Consider the following 12,974-nt stretch of genomic DNA (forward strand, 5'->3'; position numbering starts at 1 on the left):
TAGTGTCTAATTTTGATAACAATGGCCGAAACATGTTGACCATCTATAACACTGGGTATTAGTAATGTCTGTCTATGATCAGAAGCCAACTTATGCTTCTGTGTGATTAAGATCTGTTGTACTATATGCTTTCAAGAATGAGAAAAATGTGTCATCCATGATTTTGCATAGGAAACAATTGCAGCATTATATCCTATGATGTGCTAAACTATCCACCAGTGACAAGTGATGATGAATTATAATACAACAACTTAATCAAAATTGACCTACCCCACTGTATTGAGTTCTCCTCATTTACTGATTGAGGTTTTCTTATTTATTTGGAGAACATTTCTTTTTCTTTTTTGTAATCTTTTTTGAAATCTTTATTGAATATTTGTGGTTAAGTATCAGAACATTTTTTTTTCAGTCCTGATTGATCTAAGTACTGGAATTTTGAGATGTGTTTTTCGTGGCCGAGTTTTGTTGTTGTTAATTGAGCTGTTTGAATAAGGTTGTACATAAGTGTCATCAGTCTGATGTTCAGGGTGGAGGGAGGGGTAATCAGTTTCCTTGTTCTATATTGCACTCTCTAATTTTTCCCAATCAGAAACTGATCCCCCAAAAACAAAAAAGAAGGGAAAATACCCATTTCTTTACACCCCAAATATACCAGCCACCAGTGGTGGTTGGTGAGTTTTTCTATTGGAGGGTGAAAATATCTGCCACATGTATGCCATTGCGAGTATAGCAAGGGGGCCAAAACTAACAAAATTGGGTTTGGTGGATTCAGGGGTTTCTTCCCCCTCCCAGGAGAAAATTCTTTGAATAATGGGTTAAAATGGTCATTACAGAGCACACTTTCTGTGAAAATTTGGGTAAAAGCCAGACAGAATGTAACTCATGAAAAAAGTGCAATAGATGCAAGTCACCAAAAGTGCACAAGCACATTTCCCAATGCATTGTCATGCCGGTCCCTGCAATATATGCCAGTATAAAAAACAAGCTCATGCTGGCTCTGTCCATACTATTCCCTGCTGACTCCACCAACATATGCTACTATTCCCATATAAGAAAATTCTCATGATCGCTTTGAGATGTTTTCATAGTATCCTTTCTGCCAATATATGCTAGCACTCCTATGTAGAAAAATACTCCAGGTAATTTGGTCATTAAAAATGACACTTTACCATAAGAAAACATGTCCAAACTGGTTCCAATGTAAGGCCGTCTAGACCCATAAGAACACGTATCATCCATGCTTTGTCATAGATGCTCAGTTAATAAAGGTTATGCTACAGTAAGAAATATACAGGCCGCTACACCAAAACATCAGTCTAGCGAGGTAATACTACTTATCATGCTTGCTTTATTAAAGATGGTAAGTAATATATGTCATGCCACAGTAAGCAATGTCTAGACTGGCTGTACCAATATGCCAGTCTAGCCAGGTAATGACACACATGAACTTGGCTTTGCCTGGAAAAACCAGTAAAACATGCAAAGTCAATTAAGGATGTGTCAAAAAAAATGCTCTAGTGATGCCCAGTCTCCCGGGACCTTACACACAGACACGTGCACACAAACATGCACATGCACGCACGCATGCACACACATGCACGCGCATGCACGCATGTGCACACACACACACAAAAACACAAAGGCATCCCCTTCCACCCACCCATACATCTCCTCTCACATTCATTCACACTGTATTCACTACACAGTCATGCACCCACCCACCCCAGAATATTCATACACACAATGACCATTCATACCCATTCACTCACCAGTAATTCACCCACATACCTTCTCTCACATACACTCACACTGGCATCCATCCATCTACTTACATTCACATACTCATGTTCCTACTCACTCACCATTCACTCACCTAAAAAACCTTAACGCCCACTTGCACTGCATTTTCCACACAGGATCGCACCCACCTACCCAGAACATTCAAACACACACTATCACATTGCTACTCATTCACCCACCACTCACTGACCCATACACCGTCTCTCATGTCCACTCACACTGCAATCTCTATACAGGGACACAAGGGACCCACCTTCCCAGGACCCACCCAGAACATTCAAACACACACTATCAGATTGCTACTCATTCACCCACCACTCACTCACCCATACACCATCTCTCATGTCCACTCACACTGCAATCTCTACACAGGGACACAAGGGACACACCTTCCCAGGACCCACCCAGAACATTCAAACACACACTATCAGATTGCTACTCATTCACCCACCACTCACTCACCCATACACCATCTCTCATGTCCACTCACACTGCAATCTCTATACAGGGACACAAGGGACCCACCTTCCCAGGACCCACCCAGAACATTCAAACACAAACTATCCCTTCCTACTCATTCACCCACCAGTCACTCACTCATACACCTTATCTTACATCCACTCTCACTGCATGATCCACACAAGCACACATCCACCCAGCAAATTCACACACACTTTCATATTTCTGCTCATTCACCCACCACTCACTGACCCATAGCACATACATACATCTGACACACACTTCACACATGTTAAATATACAACACATTCTTTTTTAAAGCCATCTTACCTGTTTTTCCAGCATCGGTCCATCACTCCAGGCCACTCTTGGCTCCGCCGTGCTGCTCACAAACAGGAACCAGGAAGCTGGGAGAGCATCCTGGTTCTTTTATATGAGCTGCGAGAAAGCCGGAGTAGAAGGGGTTGGAGCTGAATGTGGCATGTGACAAGTGTCACATGTCACGGTCAGCTCCAACCCTTTCTGAGTTTTTCCCTCTCGCGCTGCAAGCCCCGGTCCAGCTTTCACCCTGTTGTGGCAGGCCCCCATGGAAGATCCTGGGTACTGGAGTAGTGGGGGGGGGCACTTTTTTATTTTCAATACAGAGTTAGCAAGGGAGACTGCATGCGTAGCAAAGGAGACCACAGGCGACCCCCAAATGACGTCCCTGGTTTTAAATGACACGTGTTATCTCAATTTGTTCTCTTAGAAACCTAAAGAGAAGGAATCGTGAAGCTAAAAGAGAGGCTAGGAATATGTTTATGGAAAGACATTCTCGTGCTGTATTGTTCTTCATAGTGTCATCCTTTTTAGTGTATTTATGTGTTTGGCACTTGCGTGTGACCATCTTTTGCGGAACTCTCTCGTCGTAAGAGTTTTCTATATATTTCTTGTTCTAGTAATGTCTTGCTAGCATCAAACAAAAGCCACCTCAGCTGAAGAAAATACATACCCGATTGTCTGATCGATGTGATGGATGTTTCCATGAAGACTTACGAAACATTTTCCAAATACCGCCCTAAAGATTTGCAAAACAAACACCCTCAACATATATCAAATCTGCTTGTTAATGACTGAAAGAGAACACACATTTAATTAGTGTAACACAAATGTACCGCCCGATGAAACATTTCAGTTTGAAACACATGCTGGCATTTCATTTGAAAGTACATTTTTAAAAAATGATTCTTTCCTCTAAACACTGGGGCAAGATTGACACAAAGGAGTCTCACTTCCAATGTCTACTCGGCAGCATGAGGAGTTTCTGCATTTGACATTGCCTTTTTCGTCAATATGGTAATATTCACCTCATTATGTGCCAGGCAATAATACTACCCGTAACAGGAAAGACGTTTGCAATTGTTAACCAGACATTGTTTAAAACCCCTGGTGCAGTTTAGCATTCATACAACGTGTGTGCTAAAGTATCGTCAGTTGTTTTGCAACGAAGGCCATGTTAAGGTGAATATGCCTGGCTTTGTTTAATTTCATTGGCGTCGAGAGACATCCCTGGCGAAATGAAAGCTGCTCCGCGCAGCCTGTTGGCTCTTAGCCAGAGTAGCAATCATTTGCAAGGCATTATTTTAGAAGCGTATTCTTCATTCCACACTTTCACTCTTTTTTTTATTTGCTATTGTTTGGCGGAATTGTGATTTTTTTTTTTTGTATTTTTATTGGTTTATTCAACCTTTAAAAAGAGACAAACAAAACAAGAAAGGAATACATCACGTATGAAAGTTTTTTTTTGTTTTTTTGTTTCCCTCCATCCATCCCTCCCTCCACCATTGACATCTTGACATCTCTATTGGTACGTCCATCATGGCGTGTTAAGAGGTAGGTCCGATGACGACTGGTATAGATTTCATGTCTTTGATTACACCCAGTTTTACTTTTTGGTCGTCCAGACGTCCCTTTATTACGCGCAGAAAGTTTGTTAATGCAAATAGGACTGCTCTGTTGGACCCCTCAAATAGAGCTGTCCACCAGTCGTCCGCCGTCATACAATGGTGTTCGTTAATCAGGGCTCCAAAGTTGGTTTCTCTTTTGTTGTTAAAGAGGTTGACAAAACAATATTAGGTGTTTTAAGGTCTCCTTATTCTTACTGCAGAATCTACACATTAGATCAGTGTCAGCACACTTCACCCAACTGCTCACTCGCTCTTTTGTTTCCATCATGTTTAGCCTGAAGCGCATGTATAAGGATCTTGCATGTTGGTCCGGAAGTAGGGTCAGATAAGTGTGCCTCTGACCATAAGCTTTAGCTTCACCTGGGACCTCTTGCATTCGTTTCGATTTGGCTCTTAGTTCGCAAGTTTTAATCCAATCCGCTCTCCAAATTTTGTTTTTTGCCAATTCGGGATTCTCAGTTAACGTTATAATGGAAATGTCAAACTCCTTTAAAAGTGCTTGGCAGAGGAGATTCCATTGAAAAAGAACCGTGTAGTCTTTGGCAGTGTCCGGCTTATGTAAAATTTCGAATTGGATCGCTGGGTTTTTTATCATTGTTTTCCTAAACAGACACAGTAGGTTCCAGGTAACTCTTGCGTTTATCGAGATAAGGCCCAGTTCGTATCGGAGACAGACCGTCGAGGTACCTTTGGGAAGCTGTAGGGCTCGCGTCCAAAATATTTTTTCTAGTGAATTCCACAGGTCACTTATGCAACCAAATGCGTTTTCACCGCAATAGATCAGGGTGGGTACCACTTTTTGTTGGAAAAATTCAATTGTTGGTTTTAAGGAAAATTTTCCAAATTTTTTATTGATTAACAACGCTTGGCGAGCCATCTGTCGACATTTGCTTTTCACCACTTCAACCCATGGCGCGTCATTTCTGCTAGCACTGATCTTCATGCCCAGGTATGTGGAGTGTTTTACTATCTGAAGTTGCTTGTTAGCAAGACACCATCTGTACTTCTTTCCTCGGGGGAAACAGCCTTGTAGTTTCTCAAAAATTAGAATTTCACATTTTTGTTTGTTGATTTGAAGACCATTGGCTGTGGTATAGATGTCAAGACAGTCTAGTTTACGCTGAAGACCTATGGGAGTCAGGTCGAGCAAAATAAGATCATCAGCGTAGGCCAGGTAGTTGATGGGCGAGCCATGTAATTTCGGAGGAAACATTGTTGTACCAATGAATGCTGCGTTTACATCAGATATAAAAAGATTGAAGATGATGGCTGCCAATCGGCAACCTTGTTTCACTCCTTTATATGTGCTCATAGGGGCAGATAACGTTCCTTTAGAGTCCAGACGGATCCTGATCGAAGTGTCCGTGTGTAATTCACGAATTGCTTCCACTAAGATGGGAGGACAGTTCCATCTGATGAGTTTGTCCCACAACAACTCTCTGTCTATGCTGTCGAACGCATAAAACAGGTCTATCAGAGCCAAGTAGATCTTTTGATTGGTTCTGATTGCTTCCATCTTTATGAGGTTCAGTACCAACAGGTTTAGACCGCATCCAACCCCTTTCACAAACCCCGCCTGTCTGGGGTCTACGTGATTATTGTCATTAGCCCACCTTGCCAGTTTTTGTTGCAAAAGGGTGGCGTAAATCTTCTCCAACACATCGAGAAGCGCTATGGGCCTATAGTTTTTTGGGTTTGAGCGGTCTCCTTTTTTAAAAATAGGGACCACCACAGCGCTTTTCCAAGACTTTGGGGTTGATCGGCTCATAATGACTCGGTCAAACAGGATAACGCAAAAGTCTGGCCATAAAACTGTTTTTTTTTTTAGCGTATAGTTTGTTAAGCCATCGGGGCCGGGCGCTCTGGAGTCATGCACATTCTTAATTGCTTCCAAGATGTCACTTTCAAACGCCAGGTCCCACTTTTTTGACGTCATATGTACCCAGGGTGGTACCGGTTTGTCTCTGCAAAAGAAGTTTGTGTAGAACTTCGATGGCCTGGAGCGCGTATTGTGGAGCCATGGTGTTATTTATCAATTTCCAATAGCCCGCTGAGTTTTTCCCAGCCATTTTTTGCAGCATATCTTCTGAGTCGTTTTGTAGCATGATTGCTGCATGGGATTTAAGCCAGTTTCGATATTTAGCCTTGATCGCTCTTTTGCACTCTCTCAAAGTAGCGGTTTATGGTCCTTTGAGTTTTCTTAGTTCTTGTCTCATCGCTCTTTTTCGTTGAAGAATGGACACGTCGAATTTGTGTTTTGGACAAAACTCAACGTCTTTTAAGTTACGTTTACGTTCCTCGAAACTGGACAAAAGGTGTTGATATTCTGAAGATTTTGTAGTGTGTTGGAAGGTGTTAGAGATGGCCGCTACTTCTGTGTCCGCAAGATTTAGTCGGATCCTGCCGGTCCCAGTGCACACCACAAACGGCCAGCAGGTCTGACCACCTGAACAGGGGTGGTAGATTGACAGTTTTACCATGTCATGGTCGCTGTGTTCCATAATGACTTCAAGTTTCGACGTTCTCTTATGGATATTTTCAGTCACAAATATGTAGTCAATGACCGATTTTTGGTCAGCTCTTCTCCACGTAGGGCAGGCCGGGATGTCGCCTACCGTTTGTCCGTTAAGCATGTGCAAGCCTCTGAGATCCAGTTCCAGACACCATTAGGACGCAGCTTGTTCGCATTTGCTATCGCCTCTGTTTTCACCGTTTGGAACCACATCTGGGATACAGATAATGTTCAGATCTCCACATACAATTAAGTCTAGCGGTTGCTCCTTTGTGAGTAAATCATCGATCAGAGTTGTAACGTGGTCGATAAAGGGGAGCTCTTCATTGTGTCTATGGTTCCAGTATAAGTTGATAATATACACGCGAGTTTCCTTGTTGGTGTCTTTCTGGTGGACACCAACGGTGGAGACCTGAATTAGTGGTGATGGATTATAAGAGTTCACGATCCGAAGTCCAGCACCTTTCCTCACAGCCAAAAGAAGGGCAGCTATCGGCCTGCCCTTTGTTTGTTTTATAGCAGGATTAATGGCTACTTCGAATCCTTCCAACAATGGACTTTGTGTGAGCCATGTTTCTTGTAAACACAGAATGTCTAGATTTGAGGCCCATGTTGTTTCAAACAGGTGCATGAAGCCTCTAGTGTTCCATGAGCCTATAGTACATATATAGGTACTTCCCGGTTCCTGGCATTATTTCATCGATTCTGTGTTTAAAGTTTTGGCCAACCAGGACCAATCGTCGCATTTGTCTGTTGTGGTGACAGGAGTCCTCACGATGTCTCGTATAGTAGATGGACTTACCATTCTGTTGACTGTTATTCTTATCAGATCACCCCCATTGGGAAAGTCCGCTAAATCCCAGTTTCTGGGAGGGCTGGACGCATGACTTTCCTTTGGATCTATATCTGTGCTGTTCTTGTGATCTTCAGAAGGTCTTTGGTTCACTGCGTTCGTCGATCTGCTACATGACCTCTCTTTAGGGTAGACAAGACGGGATCCTCCTTCGGCTGTAGTTATGTCAAATCCTAGGGACATCAACACTGGTCCAGCATCCAGTAGTGCGTCAGCTATGATCTTAGAGTGTAAGTGTAGAATCACAGCGTCAGTTTTCATTTCGTTCAAAAATTCCACTATTTTGAGGTCTTCAGAAGTTATCGCACGTAGACTGGGAATCAGCTGACATAGCCGAAGCACGTTGTGTCGATTTAATATCAGATCGTCGGAAGATTCTATGCGTTCCAATATCAGATGATGAGCTGCTTGCCGCGTCGATATTTGTTGTGTTCTCTCCTTTGCTGTTATTTTTTGAGGCTGTTTATTTGAGCGGTTCACCCGCTCTGTTTGGTTTTTGGTTTTATTTGTAATTAACAGTGGTTTATTCCCAGTTTTGCTCTTCGTGTGGGCACCGATAGTTGCAGCCTGTATCACACGTTTTGGAGCTTGCCACTCAGTGGGCACAGGCGATGATTCAATCACGACCTGCGGACCTGATGGAGGGTTCTTTATACGGGTCTTGGCAGCAAGCATCCGTCTTTTATCGTCCAAAGTCACGAAACGGGGAGTCTGCAAACCATCGTCTATGTTCGACAGCTACGGTGGTTTGATCAGTTGACAGATTCTAGAATCTCCCTTAGGCAAGTTCACAATAGTAGACTCCTGTAGACTGGACTTCAAGGGTGAAATAAGGGGGCTCTTATCGTCTTCCTGTGTTGGATTGTCAGGCACATCTGAAACAGTCTGGGCTGGCACAACAGAGCAAGACTTGGATCCGCCCGGCAGAGGTGCCACTGACAAGTCTCGGACGATGAGTTCATCATCATCATACACAGAAACGTTCATTAGGTCGTCGGAACCGTCGATAATACAGTTTAATGTCTCCTTGGTTTCTGATGGTACTGATTTTGCTGTGCTTTCATCCAGCTTTTTTTCAAGGATGGTATCCTTAGTGATGGAGCCGTTGACAGTTACATTGACTGTTTTGATGTTACGTAAGAATTTTCGAGAGTCAATACCTCTTCTCGCTTTCCTTGCAGGTTGATTTTTAGATTTTTTGGGTAAGCCACCTTTTATTTGCTGTTTTGCTGAAGGGATCTTTTGTGCAGCAATAGTCTCCTTGAAGATGTCATATATGGGAGGCGAAGGATTCGTCCTCGCAGGTGGGGATCTCGATTGTGAATGGGGACAGGGCGGTTCTTGATTAGGGATCGACTTTGAAGTTGATGCCAGTTGGGGATTTTGTAGTGCCAAGTTCGTAACAGCCTGACTCTCTTTTAATACGGCTTCAAACGGAGTGCTAAACTGACATTCGTCAACCAACATGGTGACACCATACGGTTGTGTGGAGGATCTTCTAACTTTCTCCTTAGACCCAGGTGTCAAAGTAAGGTCAATCGGGTTTGTAGTAGCAAGGTGGGGAACAATGGGCTCTAGGGTTCCCGTGTTACTTGATGCTGGATCTTTTTACACAAGGGCAGGTTCACTTGCTGTGTTAAAAGCAGCAATGATGTTACTGCTGCTGAAATCGTTCTCTGGTGGATTCGTTGAAGCGCACCTCCCAGGACCGGTTGAAGAAGCTAGTATGACATGTGGCTGTGATGCCTGGGATGTAACATTGGGGGTAACTGCCCCTTGATGGACATGTTCCTTTTTTTGTTGTTTAAAGATGCCCAGTGTTTCTTTAGCTACCTCAGCTAGAAGTTTTTTGTCTAGATTTGCGTTTTTAGCATGTTCTGACAGTGTTTCGAGCGCCCAATCTGTTTTTTTGTGTAACTCTTGAAGGACTTCCTTACAGTGGAAGTTTTTGTTTCAATGGTCTCCAGTTTGTTGTTCATGCCGATCACCACCGAGGACAGCTCTTTTATGTTGTCGTTAAGGTTCTCATACATTTTGATAAAAGGTGCAGTGGAAATGGCCATGGATGAGATAATAATTGCTTGTAGATCTTTGGTATACAGAACTGTTCTTGGAACTTCCGGGTTTTTAGGGTCGAGTGGAGGCACTCTCCTACCACGGTGTGTCGGGCGTCGGATCTTAGGGAATGGCCATTCCATTAAGGACGAGTCCGTTGAAGCTTGATCAGAAGAGGAATCCGAAGAGGTAGCTTCAGTGGCTTGCCTCGGAAATGAGGAGGTGGCTAGCGTACCCATGTGGTTGCTAGGCTCTATAGTGCTCATTTTTTGTTTTTTATTCTGAGAACAGCTCAGGCTGGGAGATATGCTCCCATCGATCATCCTGCGTTTGTATAGGCAGCTTGACTTTAAGGTGATCACTGGGGGCTGCGTTGTAGAAGGGCAAACGTCCGAGCCAGAATGGTCGTTTACATGAGCATGCAGAGCCGAATCTCCATTTGGTATGTTTTTAACAGCTCTTTCTTTGTTGAGACGAGTGAGGTCAAGTAACAATTTATTGGCCACCTCAAGTGAATTTCTTCTCTCAGACCCTGATGTGAGTTTGTGAATAGAAGAGTTCAGTATCAGATGGGGCGAAGCGCCACCCAGGCCACCGTCCAAACGTGGGTCAGCACCCCTCTCTTCACTTTGTCATGGTGCATGGCACACGGGCGTCTTAATACCACACGTAGGACTACTGGAGAGTACAGCTGGATCTTCATAGGGACACGCCTCTTTCTGGCTGCACGCTGATGAAGTGTCAGGATTACCCGGTGAGGCCAAGGCACTATAAAATCTGAATCGGGGTGACTCCGGGTTTGTAGTTGTGTGTCCATTAATAGATGTGCTGATGTGTCCTGTGAGTCTTGAGGATTTGGCAAGACGTGGCTGCGAACCGCTTGTGTTAAACATAGCGTCCACGTCGCAATGACCGCCCGGCTCACAGAGGGCCCCGCACGCGCAGGACTGCTGCGCGGCAAGCGGTCTCCACCCCTCGGCCCGCCCAGCAGAATCACCGCCACACAGCGAGATTTCCCCAGCCCCAGACGACCCGGGGCGGCCAGTGAGGACAAGAACGTCCAAAGCAGCGAGGGCGCCGCCACAGCCCACGCCGCTGCCGCCTACAACACAAGCGCACACGGCGTGCCTGCCTGACCTGCCAGTCGCCCCAACACTCGGCCAAGCAGCGGGTGCAGACAAAGGCACACAGGTAACAGAGCATGAAAACGCCTTGTTGTAGTTGCCAAAACAGTTCTTGTGTATATCACAGTATTTATGTCGGGAGGCACTCACCTGAGGGGTAGGTGATTCGCTTGCCGGTGAGGATGAAGTAAAGGGTGGTGGGGGTGGTGAGGCTGATGGTGGTGAGGCTGATCCCGCACAAGCCACACTAGTGCAGTTGTTTAAACTTTGAGCGACGGAAGATGGAGCATGCAAAGCAGTTACGCATGCGACAGGGACAGGATCTCGATGTTTGTCGCGATGTGGGTCGCCAGATGTGATCCTTGCTGGAGAAACCAGCTTGCATTGAGCGCGGGTTTCGCGCATTGTCGTGTAAAGCTGTGGCCACAGGACAGATGTCGAACCAGGGGGCCGCACGCCTCCACTCCTCCGATCCTCAGACTCCTCAGACTCTGCCCCGACTCCACGCCCGCTCCGCGGGGGGAATGAGTCTTTGTAGATTAGGTGTAGGCAGACACACCCACAACAGGAAGTGGACAGAGTAAACAGACTTTCCGCTCCAGCAGCTCCTCAGACTCTGCCCCGACTCCGCGCCGTGCTGCTTCTTGCTCTCTTCCTCAGAGCTGACACAGCATGCATAGAGCTGCCTGGTTGTGCTCTTATAGTGGTTCCTGTGCTTAAGTTGTGATTTTTGTAAATATCATAGGTTATATTGCCTTATTTTGGTGGAGTCAAAGGGTTATTTCCACAGCCCCCTTATTTGCCTCCTTATTTTGATAAAATATGTAAGAATTTTATTAAATTATGTAAGAACTGGAGCATATGTAAGAAGTGTCATTAATGTGGACCCTTAGCAATATACTGATCATACAAGTGTTACCATGGTTAGAGAGAACTTTGTTCCTAGCCAGTGTTCTTTTTGGTACATATTTAGATGACCCTGCAAAGGATCAGCTGCTATGTACGGCACAATGTCTTCTAAAGCTTTCCATTGTTGCATTTCTATAGTTGCAGTGTAAGCCGGTCTGGTGACGCAGGTTTGAATCCAGGCAGGGCCAACTCAGCCTTTCATCATTCCAAGGTCAATAAATTGATTAAAACCCAATGTGAAAATAATAACTGTTTTAGCAGTGCTTAGAAGCGCTATATAAAACTAGTTATTATTATTTCTGGAATGTCATATCGTGCATATTTCCACCAGTTTTCCCTAGCTCCTGTCTCGATTTTTCACATGTACCCTTACTAGTTTCTGCCAGCGGGAGCTTATTGGCTCTGCAGACGTGTGTTAAGAACATCGGCCGAAGTGGGCGCGAGTGGTTGGGAGCGGTGCTCCTCTACTTTTTTAATCAAGTTTTACTGTTCCTATACTTTTATTTTAGAAACTGTTGCAGAATGGTATTGTTTTCAAATAAAAGTGTAGGAAGAAGTTAAAACCTGCACTTCAGTACACTGCAATGAACGTTCCCTTAAACAGCAGGCACATGTGTTTGGGGGTTTGTATTGTGTGTTGGAGGGGGCAGGGCAATGGGGTTTGTGGGGAGCGGGGACAGACAAGCAGGAGACATAGTTCCATTACTTCTTTTCCTACACTTTGACCACTGGGTAAGAAGGACAGGGTAGTACTGAAACACAAGCAGGATCATTACATGGGAAGGTGCGTGTGCGAATGAGTATATTATAGTGGCAGGAGATTTTAATTCGAACTGTTTAGGTGATCATCTCTCGCACGTTTTCAAAGGACAAGAGCCATTTCTGCCCTCGTGCTAAAATTCTGAATGCTTTTACTGTGACGAAGAAGTGTCCCAAAAAACGTCAATAGTTTCTCCCATGCGATATACTAATCACACTGTTAAAAATAAGAAATAGAATGCCTGGATCGCATACCATTGACCTATGAATGCTTGTTTGTGTGTAGGTGATTTCTGTATCACAATCCCAGCTCGAAAGCAACCCACTGCTGTACACTTATGGTGAGTAGGACCTAGTGTGGGGGATGGATCATCTCCACAGTCTATAGTCCTCCTTTGTTGGTGAAATGTTCCTTGAAGAGCATGGCCTTCAGATCTTTCTCGAATTGGCAGAGGGAGCCAGACTGATGTTAGCAGGAAGGTGCATATCAGAATGCTTGTTTTCTGGTTTTCTTGTATTTCTTGGATTCCAGCCTGGTGATACATTGGCTCCTGGAG

The sequence above is a fragment of the Ambystoma mexicanum genome, chromosome 2p, assembly GCF_040938575.1.
Source record: "Ambystoma mexicanum isolate Mex_15411 chromosome 2p, UKY_AmexF1_1, whole genome shotgun sequence".
Taxonomy (NCBI): Eukaryota; Metazoa; Chordata; class Amphibia; order Caudata; family Ambystomatidae; genus Ambystoma; species Ambystoma mexicanum.